The 24,130-nt window shown below is 44.9% G+C and overlaps 1 protein-coding gene across 2 annotated transcripts in view; it reads left to right on the top strand.

The window, feature by feature from the left end:
• The first annotated feature begins 8,847 nt into the window (after window positions 1–8,847).
• LOC115157482 (supervillin) overlaps window positions 8,848–24,130 on the top strand; it is a 97,035-nt gene continuing 81,752 nt past the window's right edge. The window contains exon 1 of one of the 2 annotated variants that reach the window (XM_029705775.1): window positions 8,848–9,579. The gene's annotated coding sequence lies outside the window, so the exon portion shown is untranslated. The remainder of the gene's footprint in view (window positions 9,580–24,130) is intronic. The other variant, XM_029705776.1, reaches the window with a different exon arrangement.

Raw genomic sequence — 24,130 nt, 5'->3', positions numbered from 1 at the left:
TTTCTATGAGGACAACTGTGTGTGTGTGTGTGTGTGTGTGTGTGTATAGTGTGCATTGAGAGATCTATGAATGATCATAGTGACCAATGACCTTATAGTACATCTGTAGCCTACTAGTAACTGCACACTAGTAAGTAGTAGACTTACGCTGGGCACACACAGTTCAACATCTAGTTTTGATTTACATTCGGTTGAGTTGTCAACTAACCTGAATTCAATGTGAAATCAACAAAACATTTCACCCAATCATTGGATTTAGGTTAAAAATGTGAAATAATTCCCTTACTTTCATAACTTTTTGCAAATCTAATCAGTTTTCCACTTTGATTCAATGTCATCACAAGAATTGTTGTGAATTGTTGAAATGATGTGGAATCAACATTGACTCACGCTCGCCGTAGCCGATGTGAGTAAGACCTTTACACAGGTCAACATTCACAAGGTCGCACGGCCTCCACATTGACTCTGTACCTCCTGTATATAGCCTCCACATTGACTCTGTACCTCCTGTATATAGCCTCCACATTGACTCTGTACCTCCTGTATATAGCCTCCACATTGACCCGGTACCTCCTGTATATAGCCTCCACATTGACTCGGTACTGGTACCTCCTGTATATAGCCTCCACATTGACTCGGTACTGGTACCTCCTGTATATAGCCTCCACATTGACTCGGTACTGGTACCTCCTGTATATAGCCTCCACATTGACTCGGTACTGGTACCTCCTGTATATAGCCTCCACATTGACTCGGTACTGGTACCTCCTGTATATAGCCTCCACATTGACCCGGTACCTCCTGTATATAGCCTCCACATTGACTCTGTACTGGTACCTCCTGTATATAACCTCCACATTGACTCGGTACTGGTACCTCCTGTATATAGCCTCCACATTGACTCTGTACTGGTACCTCCTGTATATAGCCTCCACATTGACTCGGTACTGGTACCTCCTGTATATAGCCTCCACATTGACTCGGTACTGTTACCTCCTGTATATAGCCTCCACATTGACTCGGTACTGGTACCTCCTGTATATAGCCTCCACATTGACCCGGTACCTCCTGTATATAGCCTCCACATTGACTCTGTACTGGTACCTCCTGTATATAACCTCCACATTGACTCGGTACTGGTACCTCCTGTATATAGCCTCCACATTGACTCTGTACTGGTACCTCCTGTATATAGCCTCCACATTGACTCTGTACTGGTACCTCCTGTATATAGCCTCCACATTGACTCTGTACTGGTACCTCCTGTATATAGCCTCGTTACTGTTATTTTATTGTTACTCTTATTTTTTTACTTTAGTTTATTTAGTAAATATTTTCTTAAGAAAAATAAGAGTGAACTGCATTGTTGGTAAAGGGCTTGTAAGTAAGGTTTTCACAGTGAGGTCTGTTGTATTCATGTGACCAATAACTTTAGATTTTTGATTTGACTTAACCAGTTTTTGCCCAATGGGCTATATCACACTACCTGGCTTTTCTGCTTTGAATTACCCCGAAAACAGATACTGCGCTGTTCAGAGATTATATCCATAACCAATGTATAAGGTAAACTATGGTTCAGACTTACAAAGTCAGGTCATGTAATATGTAGGGTTTTGAAGGCACGGCATAGGACGCGGTATAATAAGGCGTTCTTTGAGGCTCAACTAAATCAGCTTGCATGGACTCCTTGATAATGCTGAAAATCCACACAACGGCGCACATTCAATAATCCATGTGTCCCAAATGGCATCCTATTCCATATATAGTGTAGGGCCCATGACTCTGGCCAAAAGTAGTACACAATAGAGAATAAGTTACCACTTGGGACACAGACACTGTATCTGAATGTACGGTAGATGGGTTGCAGATGTGTTGTAGATGCACCTAGCTGTTGACGGTCCAATACACAGCTGCCTCATTCTGCATTCGGTCAGTCTGTAAACAGTACATGTATTATTGTACAGCAACACACCTGTTAATCCACTGTTGATGCTGGGGAATTTCAGAATATTGTCAGTCCTGTCAGTTTCCCCTTTCCTATTCTCTTCTCCCAGCCTCTGTGTCTGGGGTGGAGTGTGCAGAGTGCCTTCAGTCTGGAGACCATTCCATTTCTCTGCCTTTACCCCAACCCCACAGAGAGGGGCTTGGAATGAGCTGAACCCATTCCATATGTGATATACTGTCTTCCTGGAGCAGTGATATACTGTCTCCCTGGAACACTGATATACTGTCTCCCTGGAGCAATGATATACTGTCTCCCTGGAGCAATGATATACTGTCTCCCTGGAGCAATGATATACTGTCTCCCTGGAGCAATGATATACTGTCTCCCTGGAGCAATGATATACTGACTCCCTGGAACACTGATATACTGTCTCCCTGGAACACTGATCCACTGTCTCCCTGGAACACTGATCCACTGTCTCCCTGGAGCAGTGATCCACTGTCTCCCTGGAACACTGATCCACTGTCTCCCTGGAACACTGATCCACTGTCTCCCTGGAACACTGATCCACTGTCTCCCTGGAACACTGATCCACTGTCTCCCTGGAACACTGATCCACTGTCTCCCTGGAACACTGATCCCCTGTCTCCCTGGAACACTGATCCCCTGTCTCCCTGGAACACTGATCCCCTGTCTCCCTGGAACACTGATCCCCTGTCTCCCTGGAACACTGATCCCCTGTCTCCCTGGAACACTGATCCACTGTCTCCCTGGAACACTGATCCACTGTCTCCCTGGAACACTGATCCACTGTCTCCCTGGAACACTGATCCACTGTCTCCCTGGAACACTGATCCACTGTCTCCCTGGAACACTGATCCACTGTCTCCCTGGAACACTGATATACTGTCTCCCTGGAACACTGATATACTGTCTCCCTGGAACACTGATATACTGTCTCCCTGGAACACTGATCCACTGTCTCCCTGGAACACTGATCCACTGTCTCCCTGGAACACTGATTCACTGTCCCTCTTGAATCGGTCTCGGAACAAAAACACTAATAACTTGTAATTTCTGCCTAGATCAGCTTGTATACCACTACATTTTTATCTTATTATATGAATTCTCTGTAGAAAACATTGCTTTCATTGCAGCCTGCTGTTCGCCATATACAATTTCAGAAATATTAGAGTCAAATAATTGTGGTGGGGGGGAGATTATATGGTCTTGAATTGAACTCGTGTTGCTCTGGCCATGCAATAGCTGTCTTAGTCCACTAGATGGCGACTAACGTTTATAGAACACATTGGAGGGACTGCAGGGTTTATACAGAGAGTCATTTATTCATCGTACTGCCTGGGTGACAGAGGAACTGAAAACCATGACCTGTTTGTGTTCTGCTGTGAACCTGACCTTCCTCCCTTTCACCCATCAGCTGACTGACCTATGGAAGGACGAAGCGCATGCCATGTTATCAATCCGCCTGACTCTCTTCATGGATCTCTTCCAAATACATGGGAGAGGAGACTGTGGGAACAATCCAAATAGAGCCCTATTCCCTATATAGTGCACTACTTTATACCAGGGCCAATAGGGTTCGGTGTAGGCCGTCATTGTAACTAAGAATTTGTTCTTAACTGACTTGCCTAGTTAAATAAAGAAAAAAAAGAAGTGCACTATATATTTATTCTTTATTTAACTACGGAAGTTAGTTAAGAACAAATTCTTATTTACAATGACAACCTACCGGGGAACAGTGGGTTAACTGCCTTGTTCAGGGGCAGAACAACAGATTGTTACCTTGTCAGCTTGGGGATTCAATCCAGCAACCTTTCGGTTACTGGTCCAACACTCTAACCACTAGGCTACCTACCACCCCTACACTCTAACCACTAGGCTACCTGCCGCCCCTACACTCTAACCACTAGGCTACCTACCACCCCTACACTCTAACCACTAGTCTACCTACCACCCCAACACTCTAACCACTAGGCTACCTGCCGCCCCTACACTCTAACCACTAGGCTACCTACCACCCCTACACTCTAACCACTAGGCTACCTACCACCCCAACACTCTAACCACTAGGCTACCTACCACCCCTACACTCTAACCACTAGGCTACCTACCACCCCTACACTCTAACCACTAGGCTACCTACCACCCCAACACTCTAACCACTAGGCTACCTACCACCCCTACACTCTAACCACTAGGCTACCTGCCTGCCCCTACACTCTAACCACTAGGCTACCTGCCTGCCCCTACACTCTAACCACTAGGCTACCTGCCTGCCCCTACACTCTAACCACTAGGCTACCTGCCGCCCCTACACTCTAACCACTAGGCTACCTACCGCCTCTACGCTCTAACCACTAGGCTACCTACCACCCCTACACTCTAACCACTAGGCTACCTACCACCCCTACACTCTAACCACTAGGCTACCTACCACCCATACACTCTAACCACTAGGCTACCTGCCGCCTCTACACTCTAACCACTAGGCTACGTTGCCGCCCCTACACTCTAACCACTAGGCTACCTACCGCCCCTACACTCTAACCACTAGGCTACCTACCACCCCTACACTCTAACCACTAGGCTACCTGCCGCCCCTACACTCTAACCACTAGGCTACCTACCGTCCCTACACTCTAACCACTAGGCTACCTACCACCCCTACACTCTAACCACTAGGCTACCTGCCGCCCCTACACTCTAACCACTAGGCTACCTACCGTCCCTACACTCTAACCACTAGGCTACCTACCACCCCTACACTCTAACCACTAGGCTACCTACCGCCCCTACACTCTAACCACTAGGCTACCTACCACCCCTACACTCTAACCACTAGGCTACCTACCACCCCAACACTCTAACCACTAGGCTACCTGCCTGCCCCTACACTCTAACCACTAGGCTACCTACCACCCCTACACTCTAACCACTAGTCTACCTACCGCCCCTACACTCTAACCACTAGTCTACCTACCGCCCCTACACTCTAACCACTAGGCTACCTACCACCCCTACACTCTAACCACTAGGCTACCTGCCTGCCCCTACACTCTAACCACTAGGCTACCTGCCGCCCCTACACTCTAACCACTAGGCTACCTGCCGCCCCGATAGGGTGCAATTTGGGGCATATTTTAAAAACATGGGACTGCGAATGGACTGTCATACAGTCTGTAGTTGTTCCCTTAGCTAACAAAGGGCCTGTCTCAGCTGGCACCCTATTCCCTATATAGTGTGTCAACTGGCACCCTATTCCCTATGGGCCCTGGTCAAAAGTAGTGCACTATATAGGCCTGGAATAGGTTGCCTTTTGGAATTGGGATACAAACTCTGGGATGCAAACTCTGTAAAACAGTCTGTGTTCCTTCCCTCAGCTAACAAGTAGCTGTCTCAGCAAGGGCTGTCTGCCTTCCAGCTCTAACAAGGGGCTGTCTCAACAAGGGCTGTCTGCCTTCCAGCTCTAACAAGGAGCTGTCTCAGCATGGGCTGTCTGCCTTCCAGCTCTAACAAGGAGCTGTCTCAGCATGGGCTGTCTGCCTTCCAGCTCTAACAAGGAGCTGTCTCAACAAGGGCTGTCTGCCTTCCAGCTCTAACAAGGAGCCTGTCTCAGCAAGGGCTGTCTGCCTTCCAGCTCTAACAAGGAGCCTGTCTCAGCAAGGGCTGTCTGCCTTCCAGCTCTAACAAGGAGCCTGTCTCAGCAAGGGCTGTCTGCCTTCCAGCTCTAACAAGGAGCTGTCTCAGCAAGGGCTGTCTGCCAAGGTAACCTGTCTAAAATGGCTTGGTTTTGGCAGGGACCTCACGATATGATCAGTATTACAATATATATGATATACATTGCGATTCTTCACGAACCAAGATTCTATATGTCTTGAGATTTGATTCTGCTATAGGGTGGAACTAAGGGTTGTTGTAATGCATTACATTTGAACTGCTATGGTATAAGGTACTTTTCTTAACCTGTTGGCGATGGCGTGCCCACAGGAGCCGCGTCTTCTTTGCTGAGAGGAGTGGAACCCGGTGTGGTCGTCTGCTGCTATAGCCAATCCGTGACAAGGACCGACAAGTTGTGCGTTCCCGAGATATAGTTCTGCACACCACTGTTATAGTGCGCCGTTATTTTCCTCTTTGTGGCCCACCTGTTAGCTTGCACGATTCTTGCCATTCTGCTTCGACCTCTCATCAACAAGCTGTTTTCGCCCAGAGGACTGCCGCTGACTGTATTTTTTTAGTTTGTCGTACCATTCTCGTTAAACCCTAGACACTGTCGTGCGTAAAAAGCCCAGGAGGCCGGATGTTACTGAGATACTGGAAACGGCGCTCCTGGCAGTGATGATCATACCACGCTCAGAGTCGCTTAGGTCACTTGTGTTGGCCTTTCTAACATTCAAATCGAACAGTAACTGAATGTCTCGATGTCTGTCTGCCTGTTTTATATAGAAAGCCACAGCCACTTGACTCACTGTCTGTAGGAGCAAACCGTTTTTGTGAACGAGGTGACCACTGAGTGTTTACTGCTCAGACCCATATGAACACAGTACATGTGATATGTAGACTATAGACATTGAAACAAAGTGTCAAACATTGTGTTCGAGCTTCTTCGACCTTGCCATTTCTGGAGAGAAAAACATTTGTGTTGGCCTGAGCTTTTGATAAATATTTACCCTGGGGTATGACCACTCTCCCCACACACGAATGGGGAATCAAAAACCCCTTGCATAAACAACACTGGAGCTAGCTATCCTGTGGGCTCGCACATTCTCACATATCTACTGCCCTCATAAAATACCACGGGTCAGACGGTCAGGTTCATGGTTAAAGATACATAGAACAGACTAGATCAGGACCAGAGCCATAGATTTAGAGTTGTGCCAACTTTTAGAATGTTGAATATTGTTCTAATTCTAGATGTTACGTGGAATTATTAAAATCTTCCACATGTAATGTTGATGAGGCGCTAACATGGCTGCCGTAGAATTGTTACGTTTCATGTAAATGCATCATAATGTACAAACCAAGGTCCCAGTCATAGAATTAGGAAATAGCATTCAATAGGACCTCTGTAGGTCCCAACTCCCTAAATACATGGCTCTAATCTTGACCAGTCTGAAGTTTCTAGTTTGGTGTAGTTGTGTTCTGTAAAGGAATGCTCTGTTTGTGCCCAAACCTTGTTGATGCCAAATCATCATTGGCAGTATAGTGAGTCTAGAACGTGGTATTATTGTGTCTTTCTGTTAGTCAGCAGCTCTTGCAATTCTATGTGCATCAGCTCCTGCTTTTTATTGTTCCGTAGATCAACACTCCATATGTCTGCTGCACCGTAGAGCAACACTCCATATGTCTGCTGCACCGTAGAGCAACACTCCATATGTCTGCTGCACCGTAGAGCAACACTCCATATGTCTGCTGCACCGTAGAGCAACACTCCATATGTCTGCTGCACCGTAGAGCAACACTCCATATGTCTGCTGCACCGTAGAGCAACACTCCATATGTCTGCTGCACCGTAGAGCAACACTCCATATGTCTGCTGCACCGTAGAGCAACACACCATATGTCTGCTGCACCGTAGAGCAACACTCCATATGTCTGCTGCACCGTAGAGCAACACTCCATATGTCTGCTGCACCGTAGAGCAACACACCATATGTCTGCTGCACCGTAGAGCAACACTCCATATGTCTGCTGCACCGTAGAGCAACACTCCATATGTCTGCTGCACCGTAGAGCAACACTCCATATGTCTGCTGCACCGTAGAGCAACACTCCATATGTCTGCTGCACCGTAGAGCAACACTCCATATGTCTGCTGCACCGTAGAGCAACACTCCATATGTCTGCTGCACCGTAGAGCAACACTCCATATGTCTGCTGCACCGTAGAGCAACACTCCATATGTCTGCTGCACCGTAGAGCAACACTCCATATGTCTGCTGCACCGTAGAGCAACACTCCATATGTCTGCTGCACCGTAGAGCAACACTCCATGTCTGCTGCACCGTAGAGCAACACTCCATATGTCTGCTGCACCGTAGAGCAACACCCCATATGTCTGCTGCACTCATTTGTTACACTGTACACTGAGTGAACAAAACATTAAGAACACCTGCTCTCCATGACATAGACTAACCAGGTGAATCCAGGGGAAAGATATGATCCCTTATTGGATGTCAGATGTTAAATCCACTTCAATCAGTGTAGATGAAGGGAAGAGACAGGTTAAAGAAGGATTTTTAAGCCTTGAGACAATTGAGACATGGATTGTGTGTGTGTACCATTCAGAGGGTGAATGGGCAAGACAAAATATGTCGGTGCCTTTGAACGGGCTATGGCAGTAGGTGCCAGGTACACCGGTTTGTGTCAAGAACTGCAACGCTGTTGAGTTTTTCACGCTCAACAGTTTCCCGTGTGCATCAAGAATGGTTCACCACCCAAATGACATCCAGCCAACTTGACACAACTGTGGGAAGCATTGGAGTCAACATGGGCCAGCATCCCTGTGGAACGCTTTCGAAACCTTGTATAGTCCATGCCCTGACGAATTGAGGGTAAAAAGGGGAGGGGGGGGGGGGGTGCGCGACTCGATAGTAGGAATGTGTTTCTAATGTTTGGTATGGTCAGTGTAGATTTATGGTGGTGAGTTGGCATTAGATGCCCCCCCTGCTCTTCCCAGCGTGGTGGAAGTGGGGCCCTGTGGTGTGGACTGCTGGAGCTGCAGTGGTTGCCTGGATTGTTGTTCTAACAGCTGATTTGATCCCTCTGAGCAAGACTTCTCCCTGGCTATTTATGGCAGATTCCCTGCTATCAAAGCTCCTCTCTTCAGCCCGTACATGGTTGCTCCTGTATGAGGTTACCACCACGACGCTTTTGGCACACAGTCCTCCTCAGCACAGTCACGAAAGCGCGCAAAGCCGGCCTCTCACTCGAAGACTGTCAGATGCCTAATGTTAGTGGTTAGTTAGAATGGACATTTTGAAAATCCGGCAGGCAGGGACAGCGGACTGGTGACTGGATCGTTGGACTATCTTAGAATAGAATCTGAGGAACATAGAACTTTTGGAATAGTCTGAAGAATAGAACCACCTGCTTCTTTTTAGCATCCCTTCTCCTTACCCCTCTCCCCCTGTCCCCCTTCTCCTTACCCCTCTCTCCCTGTCCCCCTTCTCCTTACCCCTCTCTCCCTGTCCCCCTTCTCCTTACCCCTCTCTCCCTGTCCCCCTTCTCCTTACCCCTCTCCTCCTCCTCTCTCTCTCCTTCCCCTTCTCATCTTTTCTCTGTCTCTCGTTCCTGGACTGATTTATTTGGCATAGAGTGGTCTGTAAGGCACTGTTGTATAATTGTTGGCTGCTGAAACGATCTTCTCCATCGTGGATGAGGCTTGATCCTGGTGCCGCTTTGGAAAGGTGTGGACCCTAACCCTGTCCCATCTGCACCTCCTGTACCTCCAGCCTGCTCACTACTGACCAGACTTATTGCCCCCTGCTGGACAAATAAGAGTATTTTCCTTCCTTGGCTGCAAAACCCTGAACTGTTATTTTTCACTATTGTGATGTTGCACCACCATCTCAATGTCATGCTGAGAAATTGAATGTAGTTGGAACCAAGGAAAAGTAAGTGCCTTACCTTAATCAGGGCCGGATTATTGAACAGGCACGTTGGGCACATGACCTGGGGCCCTAAAAAAATTGTAATTTTGGGGGGGTATAAGTGAGGTTGATCTTTAGAGAGGGGTGGCCCCCAAATAGCATATTAACACGTCATAAGCAATGGCAAAATGTATAGAATAGCAAGAAATTTGCTTTAAAACTGCATCATTTTCCAGTGCCCCTTGGAGGTAGGTGCCCTGGGGCCCGAAATGTGTTAGTCCGGCCCTGATCTTCATTCCTCCTTTTGTTTACTGAAGACTTGCTAGTCTAGTACTTGGTCTTAATAATTCATCTGTCAATGTTGAGGTGTAATGTATATGATTTATATATGGATTGTGTCATTCATAGGATGTACAGTATGCACACCTCTTCATTGAATGTGACCCAAAATGCAAATCCCGGACCGTGATGTTGATATAAGCCGAATTTGAAGTGCTCCGTCATTTAGTCTATGTAACATTGCCAAAGTATGCAGTCTCGAAACGGAGACAATATTGGCATCTGCTCCAGTAGACTAAAGATAATTCAATTATCTTACGTGACATCAGTGGTTTAGCCTAGTTACACAGGAGCGGGGGGATTTTATTTATATATATATTATATATAACAAATGTAATGTTGTCAGCTTATATCTCTCTACTGACAACAGGCCTAGGGCTTGGCTCTGCATGCTCTTAGAATTAGTGGCGACTCGAGGAACCAAAACTGTCATTCTACTAAACTCAGATTGTACTATGCTGGCATGGGGCTAAGAATGAGGCATCACCTGTCTACTGATCACACTGCTCTAAAGACCAAACTCACTGTCTGAAAGGAGGCGTATATTAACTCTGTTTTGTCCGTGTGTGTGTGCTCCCTCATTGCTTTCCTCATAGAAAACCCTACAATATGTTTTAATATCAGTTGAATAAGGCTGCTATGGAGCAGGAATGGGTTTGGACAGTGTGTTCTGATGCTGTCCAGCGGGTCCAGCCTTCATTTCCCCAAGTCTTTGTTGTTATGGTGCCCCAAATGGCACCCTATTCCCTATGTAGTGCACAACTTTTAACCAGGGTCCCAGTGCGCTATGTAGGGGAATAGTGTGCCGTTCGGGATGTAGACGGTGAGTATGAGGACCTGCCGGAAGGATCTGGGGCTGCTTCATGTTGTTTAGAGTCCTGCACTGTCACCTCCATCACAATAAAGAGGTTTACTGCTGCTGCTGCCTGAATGCGTAACCCTGTCTTCACCCTGTCTCTCTCTGTAGGACACACACACACGGTTGTCTTTGACTGGCCCAGTAAGAGGACATCTAAACAACTTTTGGTTGTAGGGAGAAATCTAATGCTTTTAGATTTGTGGCAAGCAGTCAAAGAATGCACACTTAGGAGAAAAGAGAGATTATTGGGATGGCCACTGAACATGTTTCAGGCTTTGACCCTGTGGATTACTGTGGTCAGGTACTAAACCTGTGGTCAGGTACTAAACCTGTGGTCAGGTACTAAACCTGTGGTCAGGTACTAAACCTGTGGTCAGGTACTAAACCTGTGGTCAGGTCAGGTACTAAACCTATGGTCTGGTCAGGTACTAAACCTATGGTCTGGTCAGGTACTAAACCTATGGTCTGGTCAGGTACTAAACCTATGGTCTGGTCAGGTACTAAACCTATGGTTTAGTCAAACAGACAGGCCGGGATGAGATCTTTAAGGTCGGGACCCTCCGTAAGGCTCACAAAATCATTTTAGACCCAAGCCACCCCCTGTACCTGGACTTTAAACTACTCTCCTCTGGGCGCAGGTATAGGGCACCCCTCAGCAGGAAAAACACAACTAGACAATCATTTGTGCCAGGTGTGATATCCCTCCTAAATAGCTCGGGCTAATGTTTTAAAACAAAATGTTTTATTTCTTTATTATAATTGTTTTATTGGAATGTAACTATATTATGAAAGTTGTATTGTCAATTTTGTTTTGTATTTAAACGCCACTTTAAATGTGTACATGACATTGCAACAAAATTTCCCCATGGGTACAATGAAGTCAGTAAGTAAGTACTAAACCTATGCTTTAGTCAGGTACTAAACCTATGCTTTAGTCAGGTACTAAACCTATGCTTTAGTCAGGTACTAAACCTATGCTTTAGTCAGGTACTAAACCTATGCTTTAGTCAGGTACTATGCTTTCTACTGGTTGTCTTCTCTACAATCACATACTAGGGTCGTCATTTTCTAAAGATCAAAATTACAATAGTTACCAGTAAACACAGATGCCTGTTTATCTGCTCGTAGAGGAGTGTCGTCCTCCTGCTCGTAGAGGAGTGTCGTCCTCCTGCTCATACAGGAGTAATTAAAGGCCTAGTTAAAACATTTTGGGGAGATAAATAGAAATTCATTATTTTTAAAAAAATTTATCAGGGGGTGCTGCAGCACCCTACTCCCCACGGCCATGCTGTAGGTATTTTCCAACAGCTATGGAAATCGATAGTGAACAATATGGCTCTTTGTTCCACCCTGTCCTGTGGTCACAAACACAAAACTAAGCTCTGCAGTGGAATTACTCTCAGACAACCACAGACGACCATCTATTGATGTCATTGGTGGCTGGTGGGCGGCGATACGACTCATTTTAATGGCTGGTATGGAATAAATGCAATGGTATCAAACACATGGAAACCTTTCCATCTATTCAATTCCAGGCATTACAATGAGCCCGTCCTTCTATATCTCTGACCACCAGCCTCCTCTGATCGAGGACGTTCACATGTCAGAGATGAACTCTATTATACTGATTTCTTGAGCACCGTGACCTTAACCTCCACATGATGAAGAGCTGTTATAGATGTGCTCTACAAAATTGCCATGGCATCTGGATGTACTGTACAGTATACTCTGAGTGTACAAAACATTATGAACACCTGCTCTTTCCACGACAGACTGACCAGGTGAATCTAGTGGAACGCTATGATCCCTTATTGATGTCACTTGTTAAATCCACTTCAGATGAAAGGGAGGAGACCGGTTAAAGAAGGATTTTTAAGCCTTGAGACAATTGAGACATGGATTGTGTATGTGTGTTATTCAGAGGGTGAATGGGCAAGACATATTTAAGTGCCTTTGAATGGGTTATGGTAGTAGGTGCCAGGCGCACTGGTTTGAGTGTGTCATGAACTGCAACACTGCTGGGTTTTTCCATGCTCAACAGTTTCCTGTGTGTATCAAGAATGGTCCACCACGTTTCCCGAGTGGCGCAGCTGTCTAAGGCACTGCATTGCAGTGTTACAGCGTCACTACAGCCTGGGGTTCGATGCCGGGTGCGTTACTTGGCTCATCTCACTCTAGCGACTCCTTGTTGTGGGCTGGGCGCCTGCAAGCTGATTTGGGTCGTCACTTCAACGATGTTTCCTCCGACACATTGGTGCGGCTGGCTTCCGGGTAAGATGGCGGCTGTTAAGAAGCGCGGCTTGGCAGGTCATGTTTTGGCCTTCGTCTCTCCTGAGCGATGAGACAAGATCGTAATTGGATATCACGAAATTGGGAAGAAAAGGGTGTAAAATTACAAAAAAACTAAAAAAGAATGGTCCACCACCCAAAGGACAGCTTGACGCAATTGTGGGAAGCATTGGAGTCAACATGGGCCAGCATCCCTGTGGTACGCTTTCAACACCTTGTAGAGTCTATGCCTCGACGAATTGAGGCTGTTCTGAGGGCAAAAGGGGGTGCAACTCAATATTAAGACTGTGATCCTTATGTTTTGTTCACTCTGTGTATATCCTATAGTAACATGATCAGGCCAGAGAGAGTGGTGGAATCTTCCATCACATGGAAACAGGACCAAAACCAAAAAACAAGACCCTTCCTTAGTAAATCGCTCCCATCTCCTTACTTTACCTGTAACCCCTCTTCTGTACCCTGTACCCCCTCTAACCTTACTTTACCTGTAACCCCCTCTTCCCCGTAGTAACGTTACTTTACCTGTAACCCCCTCTTCCCCGTAGTAACGTTACTTTACCTGTAACCCCCTCTTCCCCGTAGTAACGTTACTTTACCTGTAACCCCCTCTTCCCCGTAGTAACAGGCCCTATCATTCCCTGGCCGGCTGTCTCCATTCTGCCTTTATTTGGAGACGGTGACAGCCAGCCAGCCAAGCAGGCAGGTAGGCTCTTGCCCAAGATGTGTGTTTAGATTAGCAGTGTGCTCCAGCAAGGCTGCTGCTCTGAGCTGAGCCTGTCCAGGACAGCTTCACACAGCCAGCCAGAGGACCATCCTACTCCTTCAGAATGTTTACTCTGGTATCCAAAGGAGAACCACGTTCCTGCACTCTCTCTGGCTTACATCACTGGAGCTGACATTTTGGGGGCCGTCGGGGCAGGATTCTCCCTGGTCTTATATGGTATAGATTAGTGGAGGACTGAGTGGTGGAGAGGAGAGACGTTCTGTGGAGTATCAACAGAGAGAGGACAGGCTTTCGGAGCAGAGGGGGTTGATATGTTCAAGGGAGCTGCTGTTCTTCAAATGTGCTTAGCCATGATGGATGATGCAGCATTGTGACACACACACACACACACACACACACACGCAGCGTAATGACACACACACACACACACATGCAGCGTAATGACAGACACACACGCAGCGTAATGACAGACGCACACGCAGCGTAATGACAGACGCACACGCAGCGTAATGACAGACGCACACGCAGCGTAATGACAGACGCACACACGCACACGCAGCGTAATGACAGACGCACACACGCAGCGTAATGACAGACGCACACAGCGTTCATACTGACCATATGTCTTTAAGTATTTCACAAAGACGCATCATTTTGCATTCCTTAGACACGTACACAGCTTAGCATTTGTGCAACAGGTAGAATGTGAACCATGCAGGCACAGCTGTCTGGCTGATGGCTGTCTTAAACTAGCCCGACATTAATGTGAACCATGCAGGCACAGCTGTCTGGCTGATGGCTGTCTTAAACTAGCCCGACATTAATGTGAACCATGCAGGCACAGCTGTCTGGCTGATGGCTGTCTTAAACTAGCCCGACATTAACACCATCAACTAGGCCTAGACCAGTCAATACTGTCCCCTAATGATGGACAAAGGCTGAAGGTCATCTGACCAAGGTTCTTTAGGGTCACACTGACTGACCCTGTCTCTCATTTAGCATAGCTTCAGATTACATAACAAGGAGAACACTATCAATAATATTGGTCCTAATTTACAACCCTTTTGAGACCTACCAAGGTTACCAAGGTTACCAAGGTTACCAAGGTTACCAAGGTTACATTTTATCGTGAATGTGCAATAACAAGCTCCTAGCTAACTCATGAGGCAGCATGTGAGCATGATCAGCTGTCATCTAAGTTAGTACACGATCATAAACACCATCTACACCAGTAAAAAAAAAAGTTTAATATTTCTGATTTCTTTTGTATTTTTTTTTATACATTTTTTATTTAACCTTTTATTTAACTAGGCAAGTCAGTTAAGAACAACTTGTTATTTACAATGAAGTCCTATCGTACACTGTTCTGTTCAGAGGGAGGGTGGTGGGGAGCAGAGCACAAGACGATGTGGGTTAATTAGACAATATGGATGAGATGTGAGATCAGACTGAACAGCTGTGGTTTATGAGGTGAGTCCGGGCACGGGCTGGAGCCGCAGTCAGAGAGTGGCTGTAGTGTGTGGCTAATCCTGTAGCTAACCACACACGGATATGACTGGGGCCAGGAATCTCTGTATTTCTAACACAGTGTACCATCTTACTGAGAATATGACTGGGGCCAGAAATCCCTGTATTTCTAACACAGTGTACCATCTTACTGAGAATATGACTGGGGCCAGAAATCCCTGTATTTCTAACACAGTGTACCATCTTACTGAGAATATGACTGGGGCCAGAAATCCCTGTATTTCTAACACAGTGTACCATCTTACTGAGAATATGACTGGGGCCAGAAATCCCTGTATTTCTAACACAGTGTACCATCTTACTGAGAATATGACTGGGGCCAGAAATCCCTGTATTTCTAACACAGTGTACCATCTTACTGAGAATATGACTGGGGCCAGAAATCCCTGTATTTCTAACACAGTGTACCATCTTACTGAGAATATGACTGGGGCCAGAAATACCTGTATTTCTAACACAGTGTACCATCTTACTGAGAATATGACTGGGGCCAGAAATACCTGTATTTCTAACACAGTGTACCATCTTACTGAGAATATGACTGGGGCCAGAAATCCCTGTATTTCTGACACATTTTTTTCTTCCCCCCTTAAGGACCCCATTAGCCAAATAATGATAGTTTTGCATAAAAACGCCCAATTTAGTCCCTGCTGGCCCTAGCTTTAGGTCTGAAAACCCACTTAACCTGGCCATACCCACACTATTCATGTGCTGTTTCACACACCAGCCTGTCCCATCACGCGTATCCCTGTTTATTTTGGTAACTAAGCAGCGTTGTGGTCTGGTGAGGCGATACACAGCCTATGCTAGAGGTTACATTCAGCCACTTTATTTTTAAGAAGAAGCCCCCGTCTGCATTGGGACTGACGTCTGTTTTGAAATTGTACATTTGTGTGGGTGGCTGTTACGGCCATTCAGGCAGAGGTGCTTAAGGAGGAAGGATCGTGTTTGTTGCTGTGGTGACTGTCAGGAAGGTGAGGGAGTGGGAGGAAGAGCACACACACAGACTCCCGCTGTCAGGCAGCCACTCGGCTAACACTTTGCCTTATTAGGGATGTCGACTGGGAGTGGAGAGGGGCGGACTGGGGATGGGCGAGGCGTGCGTGAAGGGCGAGGCGTGAGGTGTGTGTTAAATGGTTACTCTGACTTAATTGGGAAGGCCAGTTAAATATTATTTAATGTTTTTAGTGTTCACCGTGTAAAGTACTGTCGTGTTCTGCAGGGAGTCTCCATTAACTTTCCTAGTGTGGACAACAGTAGACTAGGTCTAATTTTCCTGCAATTGACACTGGTCTGCTGTAAATCCCTGCTGATTATGGAACCTAGGCTCTACTCCAAATGGCAGTCTATTCCCTACATAGTGCACTACTTTTAACCAGGGCCCATAGCACTCTATTCCCTACATAGTGCACTACTTTTAACCAGGGCCCATAGCACTCTATTCCCTACATAGTGCACTACTTTTGACCAGGGCCCATAGCACTCTATTCCCTACATAGTGCACTACTTTTGACCAGGATCCGTAGGGTGCCATTTGCTTCTCTACTAGGTGTTGATCTTCTTAACTCACTGTCTGTTTCCAAAGCAGTTAGATTCTGTGGTGTTGACTACTAACACTATAATGGACACACACACATGGGTAGCAGCACCAAACAGGAGGACTACATCCCATATGTCACCATAGGGCTCTGGTCTAAAGTAGTGCACTATAAAGGGAATAGGGTGCCATTTGGGATGTAGTTTGTGATTATGACACCACTGTGGGAGGGAACTTAGCTGTCCCCATAGGAGAACCCTTTTTGGTTCCAGGTAGAACTTTTGTTGTGTGTGTATGTTAGACTTCCTGTATTAACATGTAATAACACTGATAACATCCAAACAGTGCATCAGCAAACATGGTGTTCCTAAAGAATAGTTTTCCTGTTTGATAGTAGTGCAGTGTTGTAACAGTGTTGTGCAGTAGTGCCTAGTAATGTAACTCATTAACATATGATTCATCAAGAGGAATCTTCTCTTGCTCTCTCGCTCTCTGCATCTGCTCTCTTCTCTTTCTCTGCATCTGCTCTCTCACTCTCTGCTCTCATTCTCTCTCTGCTTCTGCTCTCTCGCTCTAAGCTCTCTCTCTCTCTGCTCTCAATTCAAAGGGCTTTATTGGCATGGGAAACATATGTTAACATTGCCAAAGCAAGTGACATAGATAATAAACAATACAAAATGTACAGTTAACATTACACTCAAAAGTTCCAAAAGCATAAAGACATTTCAAATGTCATGTCTATATACAGTGCATTTGGTAAGCATTCAGACCCCTTCACTTTTTCCATATTTTGTTATGTTACAGCTTTATTCTAAAATTGATTAAATTATATATTTTCCCTCATCTATCTACACATAATACCCAATAATGACAAAGCACATGTATTAAAAATAAAATACAGAAATAGCTTATTTACATAAGTATTCAGACCATGTGATATGAGACTCAAAATTTAAGCTCAGGTGCATCCTATTTCCATTAAGTGGCCAGATGGAAGCCACTCCTCAGTAAAAGGTACATGACAGCCCACTTGGAGTTTGCCAAAAAGTACTTAAAGGACTCTCTGACCATGAGAAACAAGATGCTCTGTTCTGATGAAACCAAGATTGAACTCTTCAGCCTGAATGCTAAGCGTCATGTCTAGAGGAAACCTGGCACCATCCCTACGGTGAAGCATGGTGGTGCCAGCATCATGCTGTGGGGATGTTTTTCAGCGGCAGGGACTGGGAGACTAGTCAGGATAGAGGGAAAGATGAACGGAGTAAAGTACAGAGATCCTTGATTAAAACCTTTTCCAGAGTACTCAGGACCTCAGACTGGGGTGAAGGTTCATCTTCCAACAGGACAACGACCCTAAGCACACACCCAAGACAACGCAGAAGTGGCTTCGGGACAAGTCTCTGAATGTCCTTTAGTGGCCCAGCCGGAGCCCGGACTTGAACCTGATCGAACATCTCTGGAGAGACCTGAAAATAGCTGTGCAGCTACGCTCCTCATTCAACCTGACAGAGCTTGAGAGGATCTGCATAGAAGAATGGGAGAAACTCCCCAAATACAGGTGTTCCAAGCTTGTAGCGTCATACCCAAGAAGACTCGAGGCTGTAATCACAGCCAAAGGTGCTTCAACAATGTACTGAGTAAAGGGTCTGAATACTTATGTAAATGTGATATTTCAGTTTAATTTTTTATACATTTGCAAACATTTCTATAAACCGGTTTTTGCTTCGTCATTATGGGATATTGTGTGTAGATTGAGGGGAGGGGGGGAAACTATTTAATCCATTTTAGAATAAGGCTGTAACGTATCAAAATGTGGAAAAAGCCAAGGGGTCTGAATACTTTCCAGGTTGCCCTGAATACTTTCCAGGTTGCCCTGAATACTTTCCAGGTTGCCCTGAATACTTTCCAGGTTGCCCTGAATACTTTCCAGTAAAAAGGAAAATAAATAAACATAAATACAACCCCATATTTACAATGGTGTTTGTTCTTCACTGGTTGCCCTTTTCTTGTGGCAACAGGTCACACATCTTTCTGCTGTGATGTCACACTGTGGTATTTCACCCAATAGCTATGGGAGTTTCGAATTCTTTGTAGGTTTGTGTAATTGGAGGGAAATATGTGTCTGTAATATGGTCATACATTTGGCAGGAGGTAAGGAAGTGCAGCTCAGTTTCCATCTCATTTTGTGGGCAGTGTGCACATAGCCTGTCTTCTCTTGAGAGCCAGGTCTGCGTACAACAGCCTTTCCTCAATAGCAAGGCTATGCTCACTGAGTCTGTACATAGTCAAAGCTTTCCTTAAGTTTGGGTCAGTCACAGTGGTTAGGTATTCTGCCACTGTGTACTCTCTGTATAGGGCCAAGTAGCATTCTAGTTTGCTCAGTTTTTTTGTTAATTACTTCCAATGTGTCAAGTAATTACTTTTTGTTTTCTCATGATTTGATTAGGTCTAATTGTGTTGCTGTTCTGGGGCTCTGTGGGGTCTGTTTGTGAACAGAGCCCCAGGACCAGCTTGCTTAAGGGACTCTTCTCCAGAATCTCAATTTGGTGTTTTTACCCATTCAGTGAATTCTTGGTTGGTGAGCAGACCTCACAACCATAAAGGGCAATGGGTTCTATAACTGATTCAATTATTTTTAGACAGATCCTAATTCGTATGTCGAATTTGATGTTCCTTTCGATGGCATAGAAGGCCCTTCTTGCCTTGTCTCTCATTGTTCACAGCTTTTTGGAAGTTACCTCTGGTGCTGTGTAACGGTCTTCGTCGTCCTCAGATGAAGGGGAAGAGAAATCAGACCAAAATGCAGCGTGGTAAGTGTTCGTCATTTTTAATGATAAAACTGAACACTAAATCCGACAAGCAAAACAAAAGAACAACCGAACAGTCCCGTCAGGTGCAAAACGCTAAACAGAAATTAACTACCCACAAACCCCAAAGGAAAACAGGCTGCCTAAGTATGACTCCCAATCAGCGACAACGAAGTACAGCTGTCCCTGATTGAGAGCCAGGCCAAAACAAAGAAACACAAAGCATAGAAAAAAGGACATAGAATGCCCACCCCAACTCACGCCCTGACCAACCAAAATAGAGACATAAAAGGATCTCTTAAGGTCAGGGCGTGACATGCTGAGGTATGTATAGTTATTTTGTGTGCTCTAGGGCAACAGTGTCTAGATGGAATTTGTATTTGTTGTCCTGGCAACGTGACCTTTTTTTGGAACACCATTATTTTTGTCTTACTGAGATTTACTGTCAGGGCCCAGGTCTGACAGAATCTGTGCAGAAGATCTAGGTGCTGCTGAAAGTCCTCCTTGGTTGGCGACAGATGCACTATCAGACCTCAGGATAAGACCCAGAAGCAGACAGTTTGAAGTAACAAAAGTTTATTACAAAAACTTGGCAGGCAAACGACAGGTCAAGGGCAGACAGAGGTCAATAATCCAGGGCAGTGTCACGAGGTACAGAACGGCAGGCAGGGTCAGGGCAGGCAGAATGGTCAAAACCGGGAAAACTAGAGTAAACCAGGAGTATGGGGAAAAACGCTGGTAGGCTTGACGAGACAAGACGAACTGGCAACAGACAAACAGAAATCACAGGTATAAATGCACAGGGGATAATGGGCGACACCTGGAGGGGGGTGTAGACAAGCACAAGACAGGTGAAACCATTCACGGTGTGACAAGATTATCAGCAAATAGTAGATGTTTTACTTTAGATTCTAGCCTGTTCTAGTGCTCTCGCCAATTTGTTTATTTATATATATATATATATATACATACACACACACACACACACACACACACACACACACACACACACACACACACAGTTGAAGTCGGAAGTTTACATACATGTTTTCAACCAATACACACATTTCTTGTTAACAAACTATAGTTTTGGCAAGTCGGTTAGGACATCTACTTTGCATGACACAAGTAATTTTTCCAACAATTGTTTATAGACAGATTATTTCACTTATATTTCACTTATAATTCACTGTATCACAATTCCAGTGGGTCAGAAGTTTACATACACAAGGTTGACCGTGCCTTTAAACAGCATGGAAAATTACAGAAAATGTCATGGCTTTAGAAGCTTCTGATAGGCTAATTGACACAATTTGAGTCAATTGGAGGTGTACCTGTGGATGTATTACAAGACCGACCTTCAAACTCGGTGCCTCTTTGCTTGAGATCATGGGAAAATCAAAAGAAATCAACCAAGACCTCAGGAAAAAATTGTAGACTTCCACAAGTCTGGTAAATCCTTGGGAGCAATTTCCAAACGCCTGAAGGTGCCACGTTCATCTGTACAAACAATAGTATGCAAGTGTAAACACCATGGGACCACGCATACCGCTCAGGAAGGAGACACGTTCTGTCTGCTAGAGATGAATGTACTTTGGTGCAAATCAATCCCAGAGCAACAGCAAAGGACCTTGTGAAGATGCTGGAGGAAACGGGTACAAAAGTATCTATATGCACAGTAAAACGAGTCCTATATCGACGTAACCTGAAAGGCTGTTCAGCAAGGACGAAACCACTGCTCCAAAACCGCTATTTAAAAGCCAGACTACTGGTTGCAACTGCACATGGGGACAAAGATCGTACTTTTTGGAGAAATGTCCTCTTGTCTGATGAAACAAAAATAGAACTGTTTGGCCATAATGACCATCGTTATGTTTGAAGGAAAAAGGATGACGCTTGCAAGCTGAAGAACACCATCCCAAGCGTGAAGCATGGGGGTGGCAGCATCATGTTGCGGGGGTGCTTTGCTGCAGGAGGGACTGGTGCACTTCACAAAAGGAAGGAAAATTATTTAGATATATTGAAGCAACATCTCAAGACATCAATCAGGAAGTTAAAGCTTGGTCACAAATGGGTCTTCCAAATGGACAATGACCCCAAGCATACTTCCAAAGTTGTGGCAAAATGGCTTAAGGACAACAAAGTCAAGGTATTGGAGTGGCCATCACAAAGCCCTGACCTCAATCCTATCTCAAATTTGTGGGCAGAACTGAAAAGCGTGTGCGAGCAAGGAGGCCTACAAACCTGACTCAGTTACACCAGCTCTGTCAGGAGGAATGGGCCAAAATTCACCCAACTTATTGTGGGAAGCTTGTGGAAGGCTACCCAAAACGTTTGTCCCAAGTTAAACAATTTACAGGCAATGCTACCAAATACTAATTGAGTGTGTCAACTTCTGACCCACTGGGAATGTGATGAAAGAAATACAAGCTGAAATAAATCGCTCTCTCCTATTATTCTGACATTTCACATTCTTAAAATAAAGTGGTGATCCTAAGACAGGGAATTTTTACAAGGATTAAATGTCAGGAATTGTGAAAAACCCTGTTTAAATGTATTTGGCTAAGGTGTATGTAAACTTCCGACTTCAACTGTATATTGAAAAGGGTGGGGCTTAAGCTGCATCCCTGTCTCAGCCCCGTGGAAAGAAATGTGTGCGTTTTTTGCCAGTTTCTACCCCACACTTTTTTGTGTACATGAATTTTATAATGTCATATTTTTTTCCCCAACACCACTTTCCATCCATTTGTATAGCAGACCCTCAAATTGAGTCAAAAGCTGTTTTGAAATCAACAAAGCATGAGAAGACGCCTTTGTTTACATTTTTTTTTTTAAATTGTCAATTAGGGTGTGCAGGGTAAATGCGTGGTCTGTCGTACGAACATTTGGTAAAAAGCTAATTTGACATTTGCTCAGTACGTTGTTTTTATTGAGGTCAAATTTGTCTCCACTTTTGTGGATTGGGGTGATCAGTCCTTGGTTTCAAATATTGGGGAAGATGCCAGAGCTAAGGATAATGTTAAAGAGTTTAACTAAAGCCAATTGGAATTTGTGGTCTGTATATTTTATAATTTAATTTAGGATACCATCAACACCACAGGCCTTTTTGGGTTGCAGGGTTTGTATTTTGTCCTGTAGTTCATTCAATGTAATTGGAGAACCCAGTGGGTTCTGGTAGTATTTAATATTTGATTCTAAGATTTGTTTTTGATCATGTTTATGTTTTTGCTGTTTGTTCTTTGTTACAGAGCCAAAAAGATCGGAGAAGTGGTTTATTCATACATCTCCCTTTTGGATAGACATTTTGTTTAGTGTTTTCCAATAAGTGGTTCGAGTCTATGGATTCTTCAATTACATTGAGCTGATTTCTGATGTCCTGTTCCTTCTTTTTCCATAGAACATTTCTGTATTGTTTTAGTGATTCAACATAGTGGAGGCGTATCACTCAGGTTTTCTGGGCCTCTGTTTTTAGTCGGATAGGTTTCTGAATTTCTGTCTTAGGGTTTCATTCTTCATCAAACCATTTGTCATTGTTTTTAATTTTCTTAGGTTGTCTGCTTGACATGTTTAGATTTGATAGGGAAGCTGAGAGGTCAAATTTACTGTTTAGGTTTTCTACTGCCAGGTTCACACCTTCACTATTACAAAAATGTTTAGTCCAGGAAGTTGTCTAAAATGGATTGAATTTGTTGTTGCCTAATTATTTTTTTGGTTGGTTTCAACACTACATTCCTTCCATCTGTAGCATTTGTTAATATTATTCAGATCCTTTTGATTTGATGCCTCATGATTTGAGTATTGCTCTGTTCAAGTAGACTGTGATTTTCTGTGATCTGATAGGGGTGTCAGTGGGCTGCCTGTGAATGCTCTGAGAGACTCTGGGTTGAGGTCAGTGATAGTAGTCTACAGTACTACTGCCAAGAGATAAGTGTACCTACCGTAGGAGTCCCCTCGAAGCCTACCATTGACTATGTACATACCCAGCGTGCGACAGAGCTGCAGGAGTTGTGACCAATTTTTGTTGTTTTGTCATAGTTGTAGCTAGGGGGACATTTTTGGGAGGGAATGCTGTCACCTCCAGGTAGGTGTTTGTCCCCCTGTGTGCTGAGGTTGTCAGGTTCTTGTCCAGTTCTGGCATTTAGGTCGTCACAGACTAGAACATGTCCCTGGGCCTGGAAATTATTGATTTCCCCCTCCAGGGTGGAGAAGCTGCCTTCATTAAAGTATGGGGATTCTAGTGGGGGAATAATTGTAGGTAGGTTTCTCTGTTAAGATCATTTCCTTTTGAATTTCTAGCCAAATGTAAAATGTTCCTGTTTTGATTAATTTAATAGAGTGAGTTAGATCTGCTCTATACCAAATGAGCATACCGCCTGAGTCCCTTCCCTGTTTCACACCTGGTAGTTTGGTTCATGGGACTACCAGCTCTCTGTAACCTAGAGGGCAGCCAGTGGGTCCGTCTCCTCTATACCATGTTCCTTGTAGGATGACAA

The sequence above is a fragment of the Salmo trutta genome, chromosome 21, assembly GCF_901001165.1.
Source record: "Salmo trutta chromosome 21, fSalTru1.1, whole genome shotgun sequence".
Taxonomy (NCBI): domain Eukaryota; kingdom Metazoa; phylum Chordata; class Actinopteri; order Salmoniformes; family Salmonidae; genus Salmo; species Salmo trutta.
This window is presented reverse-complemented; position numbering and strand designations above follow the sequence as displayed.